Source organism: Hipposideros armiger, unplaced genomic scaffold (genome assembly GCF_001890085.2).
Source record: "Hipposideros armiger isolate ML-2016 unplaced genomic scaffold, ASM189008v1 scaffold_187, whole genome shotgun sequence".
Classification (NCBI taxonomy): domain Eukaryota; kingdom Metazoa; phylum Chordata; class Mammalia; order Chiroptera; family Hipposideridae; genus Hipposideros; species Hipposideros armiger.
The window spans coordinates 2,205,095-2,211,094 of NW_017731537.1; the positions used below are offsets into that span (position 1 = coordinate 2,205,095).

At 45.9% G+C, this 6,000-nt stretch overlaps 1 protein-coding gene across 1 annotated transcript in view; it reads right to left on the reverse strand.

The window, feature by feature from the left end:
- Positions 1-6,000, reverse strand: part of PXK (PX domain containing serine/threonine kinase like) — a 34,996-nt gene that overhangs the window by 17,724 nt on the left and 11,272 nt on the right. The window lies entirely within an intron of this gene.

Consider the following 6,000-nt stretch of genomic DNA (forward strand, 5'->3'; position numbering starts at 1 on the left):
TTCAGCAATCCCACTTCTGGGTATATATCCAAAAGATTAAAAGCAGGATAAAAGCACACCCTATGTTCACTGCAGCATTATTCACAATAGCCAAGCGGTGGAAAAAGCCAAAATGTCTATCAACAGATAAGTGGATAAACAAAATGTGGTATATACACACAATGGAATATTATTCAGCCTTAAAAAAGGAAATCCTGTCACATGCTATAACATAGATAAAACTTGAGGACATTACACTGAGTACATAAAATAAGCCAATCACAAAAGGACAAATACTATATGATTCTACTTATATAAGATATCTAGAGTAGTCAAAATCATGGAAGCAGAGAGTAGAATTGTGTTTGCCAAGGGCTGGGGGGTGGGAAAAAGGAGAGCTGTTGTCCAATGGGTCTAGAGGTTCAGTCTGCAAGGTGAAAAAGTTCTAGAGCTCTGTTACGCAACAATGTGAATAACTTAACATTACTGAATATACTTAACATATATATAAAGCTTATTGGAACACGCACACAAATTCAAATAATTATAACATTTTATAACTTCAGAAGGATTTTTTCTGTGAAAGATATACTTTCTGAATTTCACAAGATTAAGCTTTTCTTGCTGAAAAATACTCTTCATAGCCTGGTGTGTTTCTGAGCCTGTCATTCCTTAATTTATCAGTGTTTTAAACCATGAGGAGCTCAGGCCTGGAAAACAGACACCCAGATCATGTTGAACCTTTTGTCTCTATTATTCTTTAAAAAATATAAACTTAAAAAAAGTTTTGAGTAGGTAATATAGTCATATGTTTCAAAATTCAAAAAGTATAAAAGGGTACATACACAGTCAAGTCTCCCACCTAGTTCCCCTCCATGGAGGCAACCAATGTCACCAGTTTCTTGTGTATCTTTCCAGAAAGAAAATACATATGCAAGAAATTCATGTTGGCTTTTAAAATCATATTGTCTCTGCTGAATAGACTCTGGCTTATAGGATGAGCAAGGTCTAATAATAATCCTTGGGCTGGACTATCAGGGTTGGGGAGAGTATATTTATTTACAAGGCTGAATACATTTCCTAAGGAGTTTCAGTAAAGAAGAGATGAATTTAAATATTTTTCTTTCCTACTTCAAATCCAAAGAAGCTATTACTATTATTGTCAGAACCCCTCTAACTGGCAAAAAAGGACAAAGGAGGGCTGGCCAAGTGGCACGTTGGTTAAGAGTTGGCATGGGAGCCAGCCGAGTGGCACGTTGGTTAAGAGCTGGCTTGGGATGACAGAGGGCCCCAGTTCGGATCCCCCATATGAGGGCCAGTGACACTGCCCTCTACAGCTAAGATGCTGAACAACAGCTCAACCTGGAGCTGGGCTGCCGTGAGTCGCCTGCGACGGCAGATGGGTTGCCATGGGCTACCCTGTGTAGCCAGCAGCCAGTGTGAGCAGCTAGCAGCTGCTGCGAGCGGCTGTCCAGAAGCCGGCGACTAATCTGCCTCACCCGAGTGCAATGAGTGCAATGAGTGCCTCACAAAGAGTGCAATGATGGTGCCAACTTGGGCCAGTGAGGCAACGTCCTCCACAACTAGACTGAAGAACAAAAGGATAGCGATTTGTCTGCTCCCCTTCCCCCAATTCCCCAATAAAGATCTTATAAATAAATAAATAAATAAAGCTCTTCTCAAAAAAAAGGAAAAAAAAGAGTTGGCTTGGGACACCAGCTCTGAGCAGCAGGGCCCGGTTTGGATCCCACATGAGGGCCAGTGATGCTGCGCCCTCATAGCATGAGAAGACTTTTGCCCTTCAGTGGGGAAGTAACCTCCAGTACACAGCTGACACAATTCCCCTGGTAACTGGAGTGGGGGTTTTCCCCAGGGTCATACTGGGTGGCTTGTAACCGTTTTTTGAGTGAGTTGATAAACATGAAATGGTGGATTGGGCTAAGCCTGGGGGATATGGTGAACAGCTAAGATGTGAAAGATGGTGAACAGCAGCTCGACCTGGAGCTGGGCTGCCATGAGTCGCTGGGTACCGCATAGGCTGCAGTGGGGCTGGCCAGCAGCTGGCGTGTGCTTTCATGAACTGCCGTGAGCTGCCATCCAATGGCTGACAAACGATTGCCTCACCAGGGAAGAGCACAATGATAATACCAACATGGACCAGTGAAGCAACAATTAGACTGAAGAACAAAAAAAGACAGCAACTTGTCTGTTCCCCTCCCCCAATTCCCCAATAAAAATATCTAAGAAAAAAAAAAAAAGACAAAGGAAAACATCTCTGTCACCTATACAATCTTCTGACCCCACCCTGTTTTTGTTTTTGTTTTTCCTAAATGTAATTTCAACATTAAGAGTATTACATATTCTTTGGGACTACAAAGAGAACTACCCTTCATTCTCCTACTCCAAAACAACACTAACAGTGAGTACTGAGGGGGGCCAGGCCCTCGACCAGGCGTTCACGTAGATTATCTCAGTTGTCCGATGACAATAAACAGGTATTACCAACCCCACACACTGAGTAAATGTAGACCCAAAGATTAGGCACCTGCCCATAGATTGGTGGCTCTCAAATGGGGATGATTTTGCCTCCTTCCCTCTTTAGGGGACATTTGGCAATGTCTGGAGGCATTTTTTATTGTCATGATGTACTAATCACATCAGTGGGTACACGCTAGGAATGCTGCTTAACATCCTACAATGCATAGAAGAGCCCTCACAACAAGTGTCAAATACTGTGGCTAAGAAATTTTGCCTTNTTACATGAATGCTATGCACCCAATATTAATCCCCTCTCTCCCCAGACTCAGGCAACATACTTCAATCCTAAAAATCTACTTTTCTGTTTAGAAGCCTTTATTGGCACCCCATTTCCTCACCAAGTCAGACCAAGCTTCTAAACTTAGTGTGCCACCCAGCTGTGGTTGCGTGTCCCACGACATGTGGTGCCCCACACTCTCTTCAGAGATTTGCCTTCCGCGGTTCCTGAAGACTGGCCTGTCCCCACCCCTCAGCATTTTCCATACCTGCCCATCTATCTTGCCAAATCAGCCTAAATTTGCTGCTCCCCTAGTGAGGATCCCCTCCTCCTTCCTCTGTACGCTCCCAGTGCTCTACCTGTCCCCTCCTATGAGATTCTTTCACAGTCCTTCCTGTATTAGGGCTACTCTCTTCTCCCAGATCATAAACTCCAGCTGGAAGGATACATCGTGATCTGGGTAAAGCTCACAGCCATATGGAAATACCTCTCTCTCCTGGAGCACTGACCCCTGCCTCTGGGCCTGGTAACTCTAGTTATCACCTCTCCTGAGAAGCCTTCCTCTACCTTCCATCTGCAACCCCACCCCACCCTCAAAGTGCTGCCCTGAGTTTACCATGCCAGTGCTCACCTGTCACTCTCCCTGCAGAAAGTGCCTTTGCGGTGGTGGAGAAACATGGCTATTCCTTCCTTGTTGCTGTATTCCTAGCATCTGGTACATAGTAGGCACTCAATAAATAGTTGATGCCACAAGAACTAAGGGTTTAATACATGTTCAATGAATGTGGACGCTCTCTCCCATTAGAACATGAAACCCATTAAAAGGAAGGCATCTGCCCTCTATTTCTTTAGCACTGGCTGACATGGGGGGAAACTGTATGCTCAGGAAATGCGGATAAACAAGCCCAGGTAGGAAAAGCAGGGAGAAGCCTTCAAGTCCAGCCTGAGCTTCCCACAGGACTCAGACTTCTCAGCTCAGAACATACCAGCTGCCCCCACTATGTGTAGCCTCTAGGCTCCTAGATCCCAGCCCCATGGGACGACTACAGGGAACACTGAGCCCTCCAGTCCTGCAGCTGGGCTACTACCAGGGGTGGTGTCGCAGGGGCCTGCACAACAGATGTGGGCCTCCAACCTCTCCAAAGCATCCTGCTCCTGTTCCGATTTCGCTCCCCCACCTACAATCCCTCCTTCCCTCCTTTTATTCTGGAGTCCACCACTATAACATATTCATGGGCTGCCTGGGGCTTTAAGACCAGAAAGGGGCTCCAACACTCCCCAGTCCACTGCCCACCCTGCACCCCCACCTCTTGATTTATAGGCCCAGGCCCTGAGGTCCAATGAGGGAAAATGCTGCCAAGGACAAAGCTGGGACTAGTGGTCCAAGTGACGTTTGTGTAGACATGCAAACCCCCCTTATACTCTGAGGGGCTTGAGGTTTGAAGTAGGAAGATGGCTACAGTGCAGTGAGGCTTTTAAATGATAGAAAGGCCTTGTTAATAAAATGAATAAGGCGGCGTGTGTATGTGTGTGTGTGTGTGTGTGTGTGTGTGTGTGTGTGTGTGTGTCCCAACACAAACCCTCATGACTGGGAGACACCTGTTTTCCCTGTACAGTAGCTGGTCCTCAGATAGACACGCTAATTCATATGAACACCTCGCGACAGTTGACTATGGGCCACACTGAGTTCTGGGAAGCCTGGACAAGTCCGCCTGGCTTTCTGGGGAATGGCTTAGTCAAGCCGGTGTGAAGGAGGAGGCCTGGATTTCCCTTTCCTGAGACTGCTGGTGAGTCAGCCTAGAGGCAACACAAGTTCTGACATTTCATTTAAANTACCAGGCACTGTACTAGGAATCATCTCATCAAATCCTCCCAACAACTCTCTGAGGTAGGGACTATTATTATCCCCATTTTATAGATGAGGAAACTCAGCTTCCAGAGGTTAGGAAACTTGCCCGAAGTCACCCAGGCAGAAGCACTGAAGCTGGGTCCACCCCCAGGTCTTTCTAACCTCAGACACACCCTTTATAACCACCCTGCTGCCTCTCCATAAAAGGACAGAAAATGTACTAAAGGAAAGGCCCCAAAGCACAATTTCCACCACTTCATTACCCATTCATAACCCTGGTGAAGAGCAAACGTCTTCTGAGCTCTAAGCCTCTAGCACAGTGCCTGGTACATGTTAGATGTTTAATAAATGTTACCCAGTGAGTAAATGAATACACAAGTACAGGAGGCCAGAAATACACTGCCTCTCTCCTGGAGGGCAGACCCTCCAAGGCCAATGACTTCTGAGCTGGCCACAGCTGTGGCCCAACTGGTGCCAGGGAGCAGTGTCATAGAGGACAGCTGCTTGAGTTGGCCTCCTTCAGTATGTCCTTAGTGGGGGCTGCCACATGTACACACACACAGTGCTCACATCGACAGGGAGAGACACATGTGAAAAGGAGACTGAGGTGACAGAGCAATTAGACTAAGGTGGCCAAGAAGTCACAAGGAAAGGTCATGACATCATGCTGCAAAACGACCGTCCGCAAACAGGTTCACTTCGACTCCACAAGGACTGCAGCTGAGTCTTTACTTCGGTCCCAGGCACTTGGGTTAGCAGTATCTGTTCAACACAGTTATGAAGATTATAACCAAGGCATATGATTGACTTACGGCATCTGTAAGAGCCGGGAGACGGTAGGCATGCCATTTTTACAGGCTTCACAAGACAGCGTAGACTCCAACACGGCCACTTGAAATGAACAGATACACATTTTAGTTCCACAGAACACGCTGGCAAATCCACTTGGTGATAAAAAGTTTGACACTGCTTTGCAACAACTGTCTGCAGGCCGTCCAGGACAGTGTCAAAACTCTTCACGCAGACAGATGGCATACAGGGGGAGGGGAATGCTGGCAACACTGATGTTACCGATGACTCAAGCTAAACGGTTTAGAAACCATATGCTGACAGAAAGCTAAATATATTCCAAAGATAATTGAAGGAAGGATTCAAGATATCATTCATGAAAGTGTTTGCTCTCTTAAATAAGAGAAGTAAACACTAAACAGAAATAAAATTCTGAACTTGAAAGACATTTTGCCGTGTGTCTGCTTTTAATCAAAACCAGCATGCAAAATGCCAATTGTTGATCCCTCATCATCCAACCCCTTGGATGATATACACAAAAGCAGCCAGATTTTCCTACTCACAGGTCACTGTTCAGTCTCAGCTGTTCAAACTCAATACAGAGTAGTCTCAGGGCCTGTTCTCTTGA